Here is a 20036-nt window from a genome sequence, read left to right as displayed (position 1 = left end):
AAAACCCACAACACCTATCACACAAGGCAAAACATTCCATTACACCATAGCCTACTTGTCAACATTACGTTTTCTGAAATAGACAATATTATATTATCATTGTAATGTCAGACATGCACCTACCACAATGCTCTGTTGCTGATGACTGGGATGAATGCAGGAGCAGATTTCAGGAGCAGGACAAGAAACCCCCTTTTTGACTGATGACTGACATAAGGGCATGTACATGATATGCCTATCTGGCTTATACGATTATGATGGTCATAATGCTTCTTGACAGTGTCATAAAGTCTATTTTCTTAGTCCAAGTAAAGTGACACAGGATGGTCATAATGCTTCATGACAATGTCATAAAGTGTATTTTCTGCAAGTTATTTAAAACATGGTGGAAAAAAACATGGATGTAAAGAATTCATTATAACAACAACAACATAGGACTTAAGAAACAAGCTTTTAAATAAATAACTTATTGGGAGGGAAAAACACATTTTAATAAATGTGGGTTTTGTAGGTGTCATAACCAGCCATAAAATATAGCAATATATGTCACAACAGGTGTAACTATATGGGTTATGTCAGCTGTTATGACAATATTATAACATGGTTATGACGCTGGGTGTCAAGTAAAGTGTTACAGCGACTGCTTATGTCGCTTAAGCCCTGTGGAAGAAGATTAGTGCAGCTCAACAAGGTGTAAAACTAATGTATAATTAGTCAACACCAACAACAGGTGGAAGTATGTCCTATTCCCTGTTTTCAAGTCATAAATCATCCATCTCAGAATTGACCACATAAGGTTACTTATACTGTTTAGGCTGCAATAGCCTATGAAGTCAAATAGTAAGTGATATAGGATTTCACATTAACATAGGTTAATGCTTCTACATCTGCATTGCTTGCTGTTTGGGGTTTTAGGCTGGGTTTCTGTATAGCACTTTGTGACATCTGCTGATGTAAAAAGGGCTTTATAAATAAATGTGATTGATGAGGATTCATTATGTAATATAACCATGTTATGACGCCCTGGTCCCCTGAAAATCAACTTTAATACCGCAGCAGCCAACCGTCCAAGAATGGACTAGTACCGAAAGACATGCCAACATCACCATCAATATAAGAAAGACTCTTCCTCACGCTGAGCAAAAGACAGCCCTGCACGAACGTCAGTTCGCGACATGGGTAGCGCGCAGGTTGTCAATACAATTGTCAGAAGTACGAGCAAACTTGAGTTAACGCATACGCAGAGTGTGCGACGGACGCACTCGATATATTTATTGGATGCATTTCTTAAAGGCTGCCTGGAGACAATTTTCTCATAAAATGTGTTGACGTTTTACTGATTTACCTGAGAGCCATGAATCCAGAGTGCATCAGCACAGCGGTTGGTAACCCCTCTTTCCAAGGGGGCATCCACACACCTCGCGCTGTAGACACCGTGGCATGTTACAGCTGTCATTGGTAAATACAGAGGGTGTACAGGACAAAGCGACTGGTGCTATATTTCTCAATTTCAAACACAGGGAAAGTGTAGCTTCACTTGGTTATCCGTTAAATAGCGTCTGCTTGGACTGTTGTGGGACTTATTCATAACCAAAAGGATTTTCTTACAGTTGGAAAGTATTCGGGTATTACTTTTTCTGATGTTTGAATGGGAAAGATCGAAATATCTGTCAATGGGTTTCAGTTCAGAACAGAGGATGCTTCACTATACATGAACTACATGTTGGGACCACTCAAGTCTTGTGAGAAGTAGTATAGAGACCTTTGGAAACACCAGCATATTTAGGTGTATCCTGTTATCTTTCAGTACAAGGACATCTGAACAGAATGCTCGAAATGGACGTGCGTAATGGACATTTCGCACATAACTTTGTAGGGTTCTGAAGACTAATTTCTTATCTTACCTTTCACTGTTCATATGAGAGCAAAAGGACCATTATCCTGTGGCAAAATCGAAAAACAAGTAAGTAGAATGTGCATGAATGCATTTGGATTTTTCCATGTTAGGCTATAAAGTGCAGCCGTGTAACCTTGTTGTCTTCGTTACCATTACGCACCGATAATTTAAGATACCCTGATTCTAAATGCCTAAAACAAGATCTGGTAAGCTACTTACATTTCCACGATAGAGCATATCAAAAAAGTAAATAGGAAGCATGATTTGCACACTTTGTAAAAACACATCAGTTCATAGGGCGGCAGGTAGCTTAGTGGTTAAGAGCGTTGTGCCAGTAACCGAAAGGTCGCTGGTTCTAATCCCCGAGCCGACTCGGTGAAAAATCTGTCGATGTGCCCTTGAGCAAGGCACTTAACCCTAATTGCTCCTGTAAATCGCTCTGGATAAGAGCGTCTGCTAAATGACTAATTATTATTATTATTTTATTATTTCATAGTAAGGGCTATCCAGATGTGTTCTAATTCTGGTTTAAAGTGCAAACAACGCAAAAACACATCAAGTTAAATAGGTGCATTCAATTCAGTTATATGGAGGCGCAGTCAATACCATAAGCATCTCTCAACAAAACGGGGGTCTTGTAGGTCGGACATGGTGTAGCTGTGGGCGCGAGAGTATGTGGTCGGTTGCGCAGGTTGTGGGTGTGGGGGAACCTACCCAAGGGTTGTTATATTTGGAGGATGCTAGCTAAATATGCTAACGAGCGCAAACAAAAATAAACTAATTGCAGACAGGCAATTCAGCTCATAAAGCTATACATAGAGTTCATTCGGAAAGTATTCAGACCCCTTGACTTTTTCCACATTTTGTTGCATTACAGCCTTATTCTAAATTTGATTAAATAGTTTTTTCCCCCTCATCAATCTACACACAATACACAAAGCAAAGCAAAAACAGGTATTCAGAAATGTTAGCAAATGTAAAAATAGATTTTTTTTAAAGTATCACAGACCCTTTTCTCAGTACTTTGTTGAAGCACCTTTGGCAGCGATTCCAGCCTAGAGTTTTCTTGGGTATGACGCTACAAGCTTGGCACACATGTATTTGGGGAGTTTCTCCCATTCTTCTCTGCAGATCCTCTCAAGCTCAGTCAGGTTGGATGGGGAGCATCGCTGCGCAGCTATTTTTAGGTCTCACAAGAGATGTTCGATCGGGTTCAAGTCCGGGATCTGGCTGGACCACTCAAGGTCATTCAAAAACTTGTCCCGAAGCCACTCCTGTGTTGTCTTGGCTGTGTGCTTAGGGTCGTTGTCCTGTTGGAAGGTATACCTTCACCCCAGTCTGAGGTCTTGAGCACTCTGGAGCAGGTTTTCATCAAGGATCTCTCTGTACTTTGCTCCGTTCATATTTCCCTCAATCCTGACTAGTCTCCCTGTCCCTGCCTCTGAAAAACATCCCCACAGCATGATGCTGCCACCACCATTCTTTACCGTAGGGATAGTGCCAGGTTTCCTCCAGGCATTTAGCTTGGCATTCAGGCCAAAGAGTTAAATCTGGGTTTCATCAAACCAGAGAATCTTGTTTCTCATGGTCTGAGAGTCCTTTAGGTACCTTTTGGCAAACTCCAAGCGGGCTGTCATGTGCCTTTTACTGAGTAGTGGCTTCTGTCTGGCCACTCTACCATAAAGGCCTGATTGGTGGAGTGCTGCAGAGATGGTTGTCCTTCTGGAACGTTCTCCAATCTCCACAGAGGAACTCTGAAGCTCTGTCAGAGTTACCATCTGGTTCTTGGTCACCTCCCTGACCAAAGCCGTTCTCCCCCGATTGCTCAGTTTGGGCGGGCGGCCAGCTCTAGGAAGACTCTTGGTGGTTCCAAACTTCTTCCATTAAAAATGATGGAGGCCACTGTGTTCCTGGGGACCTTCAACGCTGCAGAGATTTTTTGGTACCCTTCCCCAGATCTGTGCCTCGACACAATCCTGTCTCGGAGCACTACGGACAATTTCTTCGACCTCATGGCGTGGTTTTTGCTCTGACATGCACTGTCAACTGTGGGACCTTATCTAGACAGGTGTGTGCCTTTCCAAATGATGTCCAAACAATTTAATTTACCACAGGTGGACTCCAATCAAGTTGTAGAAACAGCTCAAGGATGATCAATGGAAACAGGATGCACCTGAGCTCAATTTCGAGTCTCATAGCAAAGGGTCTGAATACTTTGCAAAAATGTCTAAAAACCTGTTTTCGCTTTGTGTGTAGATTGTTTATCTATTAATCGATTTTAGAATAAGGATGTAATGTAACAAAATGTGGAAAAAGGGAAGGGGTCTGAATACTTACTGAATGCATCCTGGCTACAGAATATAATTTTAGGTGAGTTTGGACATTTACAAGGAATTTGAATGAGAGACATTGTACAAATGAACAGAGTTTTGACACATGCTTGTCTGAAGGAAGAACAGTACAGTCGTGATCAAAAGTTTTGAGAATGACACAAATATTAATTTTCACAAAGTCTGCTGCCTCAGTTTTTATGATGGCAATTTGCATATACTCCAGAATGTTATGATGACTGATCAGATGAATTGCAATTAATTGCAAAGTCCCTCTTTGCCATGAAAATGAACTTAATCCCCAAACAACATTTCCACTGCATTTCAGCCCTGCCACAAAAGGACCAGCTGACATCATGTCAGTGATTCTTTCGTTAACACAGGTGAGAGTGTTGACGAGGACAAGGCTGGAGATCACTCTGTCATGCTGATTGAGTTAGAATAACAGACTGGAAGCTTTAAAAGGAGGGTGGTGCTTGAAATCATTGTTCTTCCTAACCATGGTTACCTGCAAGGAAACACGTGCCGTCATCATTGCTTTGCACAAAAAGGGCTTCACAGGCAAGGATATTGCTGCTAGTAAGATTGCACCTAAATCAACTATTTATTGGATCATCAAGAACTTCAAGGAGAGAGGTTCAATTGTTGTGAAGGCGGCGTCAGGGCGCCCAAGAAAGTCCAGCAAGCGCCAGGACCATCTCCTAAAGTTGATTCAGCTGCAGGATTGGGGCACCACCAGTGCAGAGCTTGCTCAGGAATGGCAGCAGGTAGGTGTGAGTGCATCTGCACGCACAGTGAGGCGAAGACTTTTGGAGGATGGCATGGTGTCAAGAAGGGCAGCGAGGAAGCCACTTCTCTCCAGGAAAAACATCAGGGACAGACTGATATTCTGCAAAAGGTACAGGGATTGGACTGCTGAGGACTGGGGTAAAGTCATTTTCTCTGATGAATCCCCTTTCCGATTGTTTGGGGCATCCGGAAAAAAGCTTGTCCGGAGAAGACAAGGTGAGCGCTACCATCAGTCCTGTGTCATGCCAACAGTAAAGCATCCTGAGACCATTCATGTGTGGGGTTGCTTCTCAGCCAAGGGAGTGGGCTCACTCACAATTTTGCCTAAGAACACAGCCATGAATAAAGAATGGTACCAACACATCCTCCGAGAGCAACTTCTCCCAACCATCCAAGAACAGTTTGGTGACGAACAATTCATTTTCCAGCATGATGGAGCACCTTGCCATAAGGCAAAAGTGATAACTAAGTGGCTCGGGGAACAAAACATCGACATTTTGGGTCCATGGCCAGGAAACTCCCCAGACCTTAATCCCATTGAGAACTTGTGGTCAATCCTCAAGAGGCGGGTGGACAAACAAAACCCACAAATTCTGACAAACTCCAAGCATTGATTATGCAAGAATGGGCTGCCATCAGTCAGGATGTGGCCCAGAAGTTAATTGACAGCATGCCAGGGCGGATTGCAGACGTCTTGAAAAAGAAGGGTCAACACTGCAAATATTGACTCTTTGCATAAACTTAATGTAATTGTCAATAAAAGCCTTTGACACTTATGGAATGCTTGTAATTATACTTCAGTATACCATAGTAACATCTGACAAAAATATCTAAAAACACTGAAGCAGCAAACTTTGTGAAGACCAATACTTGTGTCATTCTCAAAACGTTTGACCACGACTGTACAGGCTCTGGAGCAGCATGTGTACACGCTGTGTCTGTGTGGAGTCTGGAGTTGCTAGGGCAACGAGCATGCCTGCTCTGCTCGGAGAAGAGGGGGGATGAGTAGAAGGGCCCAAGAACGGAGAGGTTAAAAGAACGTAAGGAAATCAAGATAGCAGTGGCAGCTATACAGATAATTCATCCAAATGGCTTTGACTTCTCAAACACGGCACAAAGCTAACACTATCATGCCCCGTCTCCTTATTAATTCAGCCACTTACTTAGATAACTAGCCAGTTAAACTTAGGGGATGGGTTAACAAAGAATTCTGAATTTTTCATGCAGAATATGTTTTGTTTTTACTTATTAGAAATATAAACACAGATTTTAAATGCTTATTGTAATTTCTGCTCTGCATCAGACTAATGTTGTGCTTCAGTTACACTTCTTCACTCGAATGAGAAGCTTATTTTCTCTGGTACTTTTTCAGTGTAGCCTAGTTTCCCTTTAAAATACAAGATTAACTTTAAACAAAACATTAGGAAATGTAGCTGGCTACATTCTATGATAAACATTAGAAATATGATGGCCATGCACAGTTTTTCCAAAAAATACCTTGCTTTTCCATTGTAAGCTAATTTACTTATGTGGCTGCCAGCGTTAATAACGTTAATAGCTTCTGTTATCATCTGATGAAAATGAAGCTATTTTCTGCCGAATGTGTTGCACCAATATATTTTCTGTGAAGGAAAACTATAGTTGCACGCCCCTGATCACTCTATTGAAGCAGAAAAACACAATATAAAACGCACCCCTGTCAATACACAGCTGGACTCACCTGCTCCCGCTTTCTCCCATTGTGCTATTTACAAACAAACACATGACTGGCTCAACTGTTCTGGAGAACTACGGTAAGCTTCATAATGTAAAATAATGTGACAGGTGAAATGAAGAACGCAACCTGCTTTATCTCCTATTGCACAAGTTGACTGCAGGTGTTTACTTAAAAAGTAAAGTATAAAAATGTATTGAACAATTTCAAATAAATAGTTTTTTAACGCTAGTGACGGTGTTGAATAACCATCCCGTGGCTATTTCCAAATACCCCGGTTTACGGTATAAGACTGCTAAATTGCTAATCAAATGGCTACACGGACTACCTGCATTGACCCTTTCTTGCACTAACTCTCTTGCACTGACTATGCACGAACACTGGACTCTACCCACACACTCACACATACTTAAACTGACACCCCAACACACACACACACACACACACACTAAATACGCCCACATACACAAAACACGCGCACACATGCATACTGACGCCACACACACACACACTCACCACATACGCTGCTGCTACTGTCTATTATCTATCCTGTTACCTAGTCACTTTACCCCTACCTACAGTTGAAGTCAGAAATGTACATACACCTTGGCCAAATACATTTAAACTCAGTTTTTCACAATTCCTGACATTTAATCCTAGTAAAAATGTCCTGTCTTAGGTCAGTTAGGATCACCACTTTATTTTAAGAATGTGACATTTCAGAATAATAGTAGAGAGAATGACTTATTTCAGCTTTTATTTCTTTCATCACATTCCGAGAGGGTCAGAAGTTTACATACACTCAATTAGTATTTGGTAGCATTGCCTTTAAATTGTTTAACTTGGGTCAAACGTTTCGGGTAGCCTTCCATTTACCATTTACATTTACATCATTTGTCAGACGCTCTTATCCAGAGTGACTTACAGTTAGTGAGTGCATAAAAAAAATTTCATACTGGCCCCCCGTGGGAATCGAACCCACAATCCTGCCGTTGCAAGCTTCCCACAATAAGTTGGGTGTATTTTGGCCCATTCCTCCTGACAGAACTGGTGTAACTGAGTCAGGTTTGTAAGCCTCCTTGCTCGCACAGCTTTTTCAGTTCTGCCCACACATTTTCTATAGGATTGAGGTCAGGGCTTTATGATGGCCACTCCAATACCTTGCCTTTGTTGTCCTTAAGCCATTTTGCCACAATTTTGAAAGTATGCTTGGGTTCATTGTCCATTTGGAAGACCCATTTGCGACCAAGCTTTAACTTCCTGACTGATGTCTTGAGATGTTGCTTCAATATATCCACATCATTTTCCTTCCTCATGATGCCATCTATTTTGTGAAGTGCACCAGTCCCTCCTGCAGCAAAGCACCCCCACAGCATGATGTTGCCACCCCCGTGCTTCACGGTTGGGATGGTGTTCTTCGGCTTGCAAGCATTCCCCTTTTTCCTCCAAACATAACGATGCTCATTATGGCCAAACAGTTCTAATTTTGTTTCTTCAGACCAGAGGACATTTCTCCAAAAAGTACGATCTTTGTCCCCATGTGCAGTTGCAAACCGTAGTCTGGCTTTTTTATGGCGGTTTTGGAGCAGTGGCTTCTTCCTTGCTGAGCGGCCTTTCAGGTTATGTCGATATAGGACTTATTTAACTGTGGATATAGATACTTTTGTACCTGTTTCCTCCAGCATCTTCACAAGGTCCTTTGCTGTTGTTCTGGGATTGATTTGCACTTTTCGCACCAAAGTACGTTAATCTCTAGGAGACAGAACGCGTCTCCTTCCTCAGCGGGATGACGGCTGCGTGGTCTCATGGTGTTTATACTTGCATACTATTATTTGTACAGATGAACGTGGTACCTTCAGGCATTTGGAAATTGCTCCCAAGGATGAACCAGACTTGTGGAGGTCTACAATTTTTGGTCTGAGGTCTTGGATGATTTCTTTTGATTTTCCCATGATGACAAGCAAAGAGGCACTGAGTTTGTAGGTAGGCCTTGAAATACATCCACAGGTACACCTCCAATTGACTCAAATGATGTCAATTAGCCTATCAGAAGCTTCTAAAGCCATGACATAATTTTCTGGAATTTTCCAAGCTGTTTAAAAGGCACAGTCAACTTAGTGTATGTAAACTTCTGACCCACTGGAATTGTGTTACAGTGAATTATAAGTGAAATAATCTGTCTGTAAACAGTTGTTGGAAAAATTACTTGTGTCATGCATGAAGTCGATGTCCTAACCGACTTGCCAAAACTGTAGTTTGTTAACAAGACATTTGTGGAGTGGTTGAAAAACGAGTTTTAATGACTCCAACCTAAGTGTATGTAAACTTCCGACTTCAACTGTATATGTACATACAATAGCTACCTCAATTATCTCGTAACCCTGCACATCAACTTGGTAATGGTACTCCCTCTATGTAGCCATGTGTATTTTTACTCGTTATTGTTATTCGTTATTCACTGTGTATTTATTCCTCGTCACTATTTCATTATTTTTAAAAATATTTAACTCTGCATTGTTGGAAAAGGACCCATAAGTAACCATTTTCCAGTTATTCTACACCTTTTTGTTTTACGAAGCATGTGACAAATAACATTTGGATTTTATTTGATTTTCACAGCCATTTCTCTACCCGCCCATATAGTGCATAGTGTTGCTCTCTTCAGTCATAACATGCACCACTGCAGATCTGATCTGATCTGGGGTTAAGAGGTATTTGTGCTGGGTCTGTGAGCAATGCTCTTTATTGGTGATGTTATATCCATGTTGCAAGTGACCTCAGAATTAATGGGCCATGACCACAGTCTAGAGTGTGAATTATACAGTGACATTCGGGGGCCCCCTCTATTGGGTGCACGCTCTTAATTGTAAAGACATTTAATTTAACGGTATAAATGTATTACATTTTAATGGGGCATGAACACAACCTGTCAAACAAATCACTTCAAAAAGTAAGCTCCCTGTGCTCCCGCCATTTGGAAAGACAGAGACATCTGTTACAAAAAAACAAAAACTGTAATTACATTTGGCGATTGTCATTAGGCCTACATCCTTGTAACCTGAATTGATTGATGCATCTTGCTGACAAATTGACCTTTTTTGTAAAAGGAAAAGTCGGGACATCTGCAAAGGAGCTGAAATACGGGACTGTCCCGGAATGACAAGTGCAGCCACATGGGAAAAAATGTGTTTAAACCATGACAGAGGTGGGGGTGTGTGTTTCATTTGGAATAAGCTTTTATTTTCATATTTACCACTGTAGCAGTTCAAAATTACATTTTAAACAAATAGGAGAATGGTTAAATTAGCATTTAAAGACATGCTCTGGAACATTGGCAACTACTAAGTATTTTTTAAACCTCCCGCTTTAGGCTGGATGTGTCAGTGTGTAGTTCATACATGCATAATCTATGAGGATAATTACTGTCTTACCTCAATTAGACATGAAATCCCTAGTATGAAAGCGCCTGTTTTTCTGAAAGCTGTGCTACATCATTTTCCCTTTATTTTCCCCCACATGGGCCAGCCCCCTAGAAATTCGAGTTCTAGCCAATGAGATTCAGCCCCTCGCCATTTGCGTGACCACTAGCAAGATGAACACAGCAGATCGAGCGATAGAGAGAGAGAGAGAGCAATGTGTGGTGCACATATGTGACCGTACGCAATTTTCGGGGACCACTTTTGGCTCGTGAGCACTACTTTCAGAACTAGTGGCTAAAAAGTTATACAAAAGTACTGGAGAATCGCCTGTAATTCCCAGTCTGACACAGTCTGTAAGGCGGGTATTGCTTCAGTGTCTCCATGTCATATCAACGGATGTTCTCTCTCTCTTTCTCTCGCTTTCTCTCTCCATCCTCCCCCTCTGTATTTTGTCTCGTCTCTTTCAATCCCACATACATCTCTCTCCCACACCATCCTCCGCTCCATATTCTTTGGTGACTGAAGTGTGTGAAAGCATTAATGCCATCCCGGTGCTTTCATAACTATTATATTAATAATATGGCATTTAGCACACGCTTTTGTCCATTAGCAGATGCTTTTATCCAAAGCGACTTAAAGTCATGAGTGCATACGTTTGTCGTATGGGTGGTTCTTGGAATTGAACCCATATTCCTGGCATCGCAAGCGCCAAGCTCTAGCAACTGAGCCATACAGGACTACAAGATGACAATGAACATTGTTGGATGGGCCCTTACAATAAATAACCAGAATAATCCGCACTTGATAGTGAATAGTGGTGTAATTAGGAGAAATCTTTATTAAAGCATTGGATATACAGTAGAAGTCGGAAGTTTACATACACCTTAGCCAAATATATTTAAACTCAGTTTCACAATTCTTAACATTTTATCCTAGTAAAAATTCCCTGTTTTAGGTCAGTTAGGATCACCACTTTATTTTAAGAATGTCAAATGTCAGAATAATAGTACAGAGAATTATTTATTTCAGCTTTTATTTCTTTCATCACATTCCCAGTGGGTCAGAAGTTTACATACACTCAATTAGTATTTGGTAGCATTGCCTTTAAATTGTTTAACTTGGGTCAAACATTTTGGGTAGCCTTCCACAAGCTTTTTGGCCCATTCCTCCTGACAGAGCTGGGGTAACTGAGTCAGGTTTGTAGGCCTTCTTGCTCGCACACGCTTTTTCAGTTCTGCCCACACATTTTCTATAGGCTTGAGGTCAGGGCTTTGTGATGGCCACTCCAATAACTTGACTTTGTTGTCCAACTTTGGAATTATGCTTGGGGTCATTGTCCATTTGGAAGATCTATTTGCAACCAAGCTTTAACTTCCTGACTGATGTCTTGAGATGTTGCTTCAATATAGCCACATAATTTTCCTTCCTCACGATGCCATCTATTTTGTGAAGTGCATCAGTCCCTCCTGCAGCAAAGCACACCCACAGCATGATGCTGCCACCCCCGTGCTTCACGGTTGGGATGGTGTTCTTCGGCTTGCAAGCATTCCCCTTTTTCCTCCAAACATAACGATGGTCATTATGGCCAAACAGTTCTATTTTTGTTTCATCAGACCAGAGGACATTTCTCCAAAAAGTACGATCTTTGTCCCCATGTGCAGTTGCAAACCGTAGTTTGGCTTTTTATGGTGGTTTTGGAGCAGTGGCTTCTTCCTTGCTGAGCGGCCTTTCAGGTTATGTCAATATAGGACTCGTTCTACTGTGGATATAGATACTTTTGTACCTGTTTCCTCCAGCATCTTCACAAGGTCCTTTGCTGTTGTTCTGGGATTGCTGTTGTTCTGGGATTAGGAGACAGAATGAGTCCCCTTCCTGAGTGGTATGACAACTGCGTGGTCCCATGGTGTTTATACTTGCGTACTATTGTTTGTACAGATGAACGTGGTACCTTCAGGTGTTTGAAAATTGCTCCCAAGGATGAACCAGACTTGTGGAGGTCTACAATTGTTTTTCTGAGGTCTTGGCTGATTTCTTTTGATTTTCCCATGATGTCAAGCAAAGAGGCACAGCTTTTGAAGGTAGGCCTTGAAATACATCCACAGTTACACCTCCAATTGACTCAAATTATGTCAATTAGCCTATCAGAAGCTTCTAAAGCCATGACATAATTTTCTGGAATTTTCCAAGCTGTTTAAAGGCACAGTCAACTTTAGTGTATGTAAACTTCGGACCCACTGGAATTGTGATACAGTGAATTATAAATGAAATAATCTGTCTGTAAACAATTGTTGGAAAAATTACTTGTGTCATGCACAAAGTAGATGTCCTAACCGACTTGCGAAAACTATAGTTTGTTAACAAGAAATTTGTGGAGTGGTTGAAAAACGAGTTTTAATGACTCCAACCTAAGTGTATGTAAACTTCCGACTTCAACTGTATACTTCCACAATCGTGGAGGATTTTGATAATGCATGTGGGAACATCTTAGGACGACCCCCTTTCGGAACGCATTAGGCAAAGTGTAAAACCTTCCTTTAAAAAATCATGTGGGAACAGTGTGTTAATGATTGAGGGCACATATCACGTAAAGAAGACTGCCGCTGCCTAATAACAGAACATGTGGAGCTAGAGACTTGAATGAACTTAATGAAATAAATGTTTCTCTGGAACTATCATGGCCTGTCAAGGTCTCTGCTGGAGCGCTGATTTCAGCGCGACACAAAGGCACTGTCCAGCTCAGATGTGCTTCCTTCCTGTCTGAAGGACAGCCATCCCTTCAGGCAGTAGCAAAGTGAAATCAATTGGAAGCTTAAAGTGATATTGGTCGATTAAAGTGCATTAGATAGAAGGGGGATCATGAATTGGAGGAGAGAAGAAGCACGCACGAGCGCACACACGCTCTCTCACACCATGGGTGTCTTGACATTGTCTCACAAGATGTGAAATGTTACGGCTCAGTAAGTGCAGAAACTCTTTCAACTGTGGTGTGTTACCCTGACCCGAGGCTCCTTCCTACACTGGCTGTAGATAACCCGTCAGGAGGTGGGTTGAATATCTTATCCAAGTACTCTATGTGGAGGACTAATTCGCCAAATGTCCTCTTCTTATTGTAATTCCCGTACAGGCATACATACAGTGCCTTCGGAAAGTATTCAGACCCCTTTACTTTTTCCACATTTGGTTACGTTACAGCCTTATTCTAAAATCGATTAAATAATACATTTTCCTCATCAATCTACACACAATACCACATAATGACAAAGCGAAAACATGCTTTTAGAATTGTTTGCAAATGTATTAAAAATAAAAATTGAAATACCTTATTTACATAAGTATTCAGACCCTTTGCTATTAGACTCGAAATTGAGCTCAGGTGCATCCTGTTTCCTTTGATCATCCTTGAGATGTTTCTACAACTTGATTGGAGTCCACCTGTGGTAAATTCTATTGATTGGACATGATTTGGAAAGGCACAGACATGTCTATATAAGGTCCCACTGTTGACAGTGCATGTCAGAGCAAAAACCAGGTCGAAGAAATTGTCTGTAGAGCTCTGAGACAGGATTGTGTCGAGACACAGATCTGTGGAAGGGTACCAAACCATTTCTGCAGTATTGAAGGTCCCCAGGAACACAGTGGCCTCAATCATTCTTAAATGGAAGAAGTTTGGAACAACCAAGACTCTTGCTAGAGCTGGCCGCCCGGCCAAACTGAGCAATCGGGGGAGAAGGGCCTTGGTCAGGGAGGTGACCAAAAACCAGATAGTAACTCTGACAGAACCTTCCAGAAGGACAACCATCTCTGCAGCACTCCACCAATCAGGCCTTTATGGTAGAGTGGCCAGACGAAAGCCACTCCTCATTAAAAGGCACATGACAGCCCGCTTGGAGTTTGCCAAAAGGCACCTAAAGAGTCTCAGACCATGAGAAACAAGATTCTCTGGTCTGATTAAACCAAGATTGAACTCTTTGGCCTGAATGCCAAGCTAAACATCTGGAGGACACCTGGCACCATCCCTACGGTGAAGCATGGTGGTGGCAGCTTCATGTTGTGGGGATGTTTTTCAGCGGCAGGGACTGGAAGACTAGTCAGGATCGAGGGAAAGATGAATGGAGCAAAGTACAGAGAGATCCTTGATGAAAACCTGCTCCAGAATGCTCAGGACCTCAGACTGGGGTGAAGGTTCACCTTCCAACAGGAAAACCACCCTAAGCACACAGCCAAGACAATGCAGGAGTGTCAATGTCCTTGAGTTGTCCAGCCAAAGCTCGGACTTGAACCTGATCGAACATCCTCTGGAGAGATCTGAAAATAGCTGTGCAGCAACGCTCCCAATCCAACCTGAGAGCTTGAGAGGATCTGCAGAGAATAATGGGATAAACTCCCCAAATACAGGTGTGCCAAGCTTATAGCGTCATACCCAAGAAGACTCAAGGCTGTAATCGCTGCCAAAGGTGGTTCAACAAAGTACTGAGTAAAGGGTCTGAATATTTATGTAAATGTGATATTTCAGTTTATATTTTATATATTTGCAAAAACATTTAATCTATTTTAGAATAAGGCTGTAACATAACAAAATGTAGAAAAATTCAAGGGGTTTAAATACTTTCCAAATGCACTGTATGAGTAGTAAACCTACACTTTCGCATGTATGATTGAATGGATGTTGAACATAATTAATATTTACTTGAGTCTGTGATGCATGGCAGAATTTCGATATGACTCAATCAGAAGCAAGAGCTTGAAGTAATTGCATTGTAATATCTGAAAGCGATGAAATTAGTAACATATATGGAGCTAAATATGGGCGGCAGGTAGCTTAGTGGTTAAGAGTGTTGTGCCAGTAACCGAAAGGTCGCTGGTTCTAATCCCCGAGCCGACTAGGTGAAGAATCTGTTGATGTGCCCTTGAGCAAGGCACTTAAGCCTAATTGCTCCTGTAAGTCGCTCTGGATAAGAGCGTTGACTAAAATGTTAAATGTAAATAAATAAGACAATCATAATCTCAGAAATGAGCCTGTTGAATTTTTGCTAAATATACCTGACGCCAGTGTACATTAGCCAAGATCTCTGTCGCAATACAGTTTGACGGTTCCCGTAGAAATTCTTATGACCACCAGGCTAAAATAATTGTCGGCGTCCCACACACCAGAATTACTGAGACAAAATCGCTAATCCCATTGGGTCTTAATCCAGGATTTCATTGCCCTGAGTGACACAATCACACACTTTCTCAGTCATGGATTTAAACGATTTCTTCCCTTACCTTCCCTCCATCCATCTCCCTCCCTCTCTCTTTATCACTCTCTTTATTCAGGTCTTAGTCTCGCTTTCTTTTTTTCCATCTCTTTCCTTACATCCCCTCCTCCTATTTTCCATCCCCTGCTATCCCCTCCCATTCTTTATATCTCTGTATCCATAACGTATCTCTCAGTAATATGGGCAGGGAATGTAATTATGCCTTCAACCAGTGCTACGGTGTCCTAAGAATGGGCTCACCAGATGGAAACCAAGTAATTATCAGCCTGGTCAGTAATTATATATCAGGGCAATATATCAATAACAGGGGAAATGACAGGAAAAGCATTAGCAGCCATAGTTTCCGTATATTGCAGGCCTCATGTAAAACCATTAGTGGTGACTCTAGAAGGCCTTCTGTGCGTTGATAGATTAATCAATTACTTAAAGTCCCTTCCTGGGAGATAAGTGTTTGTAATTTGTTGATGGAAAACCAACTGTGAAAAACAGCAGGATATTTTTAACTTTTCCCCAGTCTAACATCCTGTCACTTTTATGAAAATCCCTCCAACTCTGGATTTAACGATCACTGCCTGTCACTGCGCAGACATCTTGCAATATTGAAGCGGTAAAACCACTCAAAGTGTGTTCCAATAGTTTAAAAGCCATATAGAACAAAAACAAAGTTACTTCAAAAGATATTCTGTGAATTCTTTGCGTTCCATGGGACTCCCTCGGGGGTTAGGTGGGGTTAGACCTGGCTCTGACAGACAAGGCAAGCCTGTCTCTGTCTGTCTGTCTGTCTGTCTGTCTGTCTGTCTGTCTGTCTGTCTGTCTGTCTGTCTGTCTGTCTGTCTGTCTGTCTGTCTGTCTGTCTGTCTGCCTGCCTGCCTGCCTGCCTGCCTGCCTGCCTGCCTGCCTGCCTGCCTGCCTGCCTGCCTGCCTGCCTGCCTGCCTGCCTGCCTGCCTGCCTGCCTGCCTGCCTGCCTGCCTGCCTGCCTGCCTGCCTGCCTGCCTGCCTGCCTGCCTGCCTGCCTGCCTGCCTGCCTGCCTGCCTGCCTGCCTGCCTGCCTGTCTGTCTGTCTGTCTGTCTGTCTGTCTCTTACTCTCCCAGTGTTAATAAAGCACTCGGGTGATAAGACACTGCACCCATAGATAGCTGCCTGTCTGTGCTCCTCAAGCAGATAACAAGGTGAGCTGGTCCTTGCCAGGCGTTCAGCTCTCGAATCAACCCTTGTATCTTGCAGAGATGGTCCCCAAGCCCCTCTTATATCTTGCTGTGAATCAAAGTGTATTCATAGTCTCAAAAGGATTTGAAAATATTCTGAAGTCAAGGGATTGTGTGCTTCAACCTTTAGGTAGTTCAAGTTTATCTGTCCCGTCTTCACCAGTCACCCCAAGTGACTGAGTGTATCGGTCATTATCTGGAGGGTGCTGATTTGAAAAACTTGAAAAAAGGTCATGGGTCAAAGTCGTAGCTCAAAGAATGTATTTCTTTTTCAATCCATTATCTCAGCATTACAGTGAACTGCCACCAACTCTATAGTAGAATGAGAGTGGTATCTGATGACTTTGGAGGATTTATTGAGGAGAGAGACACCAAGCAGATATCACAGATTCACAACTGCAACACCGTAGGGCAAATATTTACTGTGGGTTTTTATATGCAGTAACGTAATACCCTATTAAACTCTAAACAATGTCCCCCAAGTACGTGTTTCGTACAGTAATTATCTCACGTAGTATGCAAGAGTGTTTCCCTTCATTTAGAAGAAAATAGATGTTATTGGGGTCAGACGGCAGTGCAACAAATTGACAGTTAAATCAATGCATTACAGCTTAGCATAATAACCAGAGTTGTCCCTAGGGTGCTAAACACAGGAGAAACACTAACACACACTCTCAGTCCCTGTCAGTCATCCGTGATTCTGTTCAAGTCCTTATCCTGAGTGTTACTGTAGTCAGATGAATCATTGGAGCTTCCACAGTTAGAGGAGTATGAAGTGGATGAAACATCTAAACACGCTGGCAATTGCAGCCCACTCCTACTGTAACATCCTCTACACAATATCAAAAATAGACCTACTTGGGGTTTTAACTGATTGGATACACTGAACGAATGACAGTTTTTTCAATTGCTTTGGTGGTATTTTCACAAGTATATGGTGAATTTTCCAAACTCTTAGTACAAAACTCCAAACTGGTAACACAAATATTTTACTGTGCATTCATTTTGTTTGGAGACATTTTTCAAAACTGTCACGATCGTCGTTAAGAGAGGAGGACCAAGGCGCAGCGTGATGAACGAACATGTTTATTTATCATTAGCGATAAACACGGACAGTAAACAAAAACAACAAACGACTCGTAACATAGACCAACACGGAACAAGAACCCACAAACACAAAGGGAAAAACAGACAGTTTAAATATGGCTCCCAATCAGAGACAACCAGCCACAGCTGACACTCGTTGCCTCTGATTGGGAGTCACTCTAGCCAACATAGAAATAAACACAACTAGAACTCCCAACATAGAAATATAACACATAGAAAGAACACACCCTGGCTCAACATATAGAGTCCCAGAGCCAGGGTGTTACAGTACCCCCCCCTAAAGGCGCGGACTGCGACCGCGCCTCAACTAGAGCAAAACAGGGGAGGGCTGGGTGGGCATTCCTCCTCGCGGCGGTTCTGGCTCCGGTCTTGCCCACCGCCCTCCAATAAACCCCCCATAGCGCCCCTGGTCCGGTCTGGCCCCGCTGGCTGGAGCTGAACTGGACTTAGCAGGAGCGGTTAGCTTCAGCTCCGTAGTGGAGCAGTTGACCGGTACCTTACCAGGCACCGGTGACCCAGGCACGGGTTGTGCGGGACTGACGACGCGCACCCCCTGGCTTGGTGCGTGGAGTAAGGAACGGGCGGACCGGGCTGACGATGCGCACCCCTGGCTTGGTGCGTGGAGTAGGAACGGGCCGGACCGGGCTGATGATGCGCACCCCTGGCTTGGTGCGTGGAGTAGGAACGGGCCGGACCGGGCTGACGATGCGCACCCCTGGCTTGGTGCGTGGGTAGGAACGGGCGGACCGGGCTGACGATGCGCACCCATGGCTTGTGCGTGGAGCAGCAACGGGCCGGACCGGGCTGACGTGCGCACCCCTGGCCTGGTGCGTGGAGCAGGGACAGGCCGGACCGGACTGGCGACGCACACCGTAGGCTTGGTGCGAGGAGCAGGGACAGGCCGGACCGGGCTGGCGACGCACACCGTAGGCTTGGTGCGAGGAGCAGGGACAGGCCGGACCGGGCTGGCGACGCACACCGTAGGCTTGGTGCGAGGAGCAGGGACAGGCCGGACCGGGCTGGCGACGCACACCGTAGGCTTGGTGCGAGGAGCAGGGACAGGCCGGACCGGGCTGGCGATGCACACCGTAGGCTTGGTGCGAGGAGCAGGGACAGGCCGGACCGGGCTGGCGACGCACACCGTAGGCTTGGTGCGAGGAGCAGGGACAGGCCGGACTGGGCTGGTGACGCACACCGTACGCTTGGTGCGTGGAGCAGGGACAGGCCGGACCGGGCTGTGGAGACGGATAGGAGACCTGGAGTGAAGAGCTGCCACAACCCGTCCTGGCTGAATGCCTACCTTCACACACTCTGTGTGAGGCATCAGCACAGGACGTACAGGGCTGTGTACCCGTACTGGCATAACAGCACGTGACACTGGCGCAGGATATCCGGGACCGAGGAGAGGCACTGGAGGCCACGAGCGCTGAGCCGGCACACTCCGTCCTGGCTGCATGCCCACCTTCGCACAACACGTGCGGGGTGCTCGCACAGGACGTACCGGACTATGCCGGACCACTCGTGGCACAGTGCGCAGCTCCGCATACCGCGGAACCTGCCCAGTCTCATGCTGCCATGCCTGAGTACGGGGAGTTGGCTCTGCTCTCCATCCAGGCTCCGCCAACCTGCCTTCTGGCCCCCAAAACCCGGTGGCCTCCTCTCCAAATCGCCCTGTGGCAGCCTCCTGCTGCCCAGCCGCTCATGCCGTGTGCCCCCCCCTAATTTTTTTTTGGGGTTGCCTCTCGTCCGTCCGACGATGACACTGCTGACGCCGCTGCTCCTCTCTCGCCAGGGCCTTAATCCTAGCCCATGGCCCTTTGCCCCCGAGCATGTCCTCCCAGGACCACGATTTGCCCACCTGGGCCATCGCCAACCTCTCCATCTCCTTTCCCGGCGCTTCCTCCCATGTCCAGTCTGCCTGCTCCTGGACACGCTGCTTGGTCCTTGTATGGTGGGTTCTTCTGTCACGATCGTCGTTAAGAGAGGAGGACCAAGGCGCAGCGTGATGAACGAACATGTTTATTTATCATTAGCGATAAACACGGACAGTAAACAAAAACAACAAACGACCCGTAACCCCTAGGTAACATAGACCAACACGGAACAAGAACCCATAAACACAAAGGGAAAACAGACAGTTTAAATATGGCTCCCAATCAGAGACAACCAGCCCCAGCTGACACTCGTTGCCTCTGATTGGGAATCACTCTAGCCAACATAGAAATAAACACAACTAGAACTCCCAACATAGAAATATAACACATAGAAAGAACACACCCTGGCTCAACATATAGAGTCCCAGAGCCAGGGTGTTA

This window comes from Coregonus clupeaformis, chromosome 29, assembly GCF_020615455.1.
Source record: "Coregonus clupeaformis isolate EN_2021a chromosome 29, ASM2061545v1, whole genome shotgun sequence".
In the NCBI taxonomy this organism is placed as follows: Eukaryota; Metazoa; Chordata; class Actinopteri; order Salmoniformes; family Salmonidae; genus Coregonus; species Coregonus clupeaformis.
The sequence above is the reverse complement of the archived record's forward strand: the minus strand, read 5'-3'. Positions refer to the sequence as shown.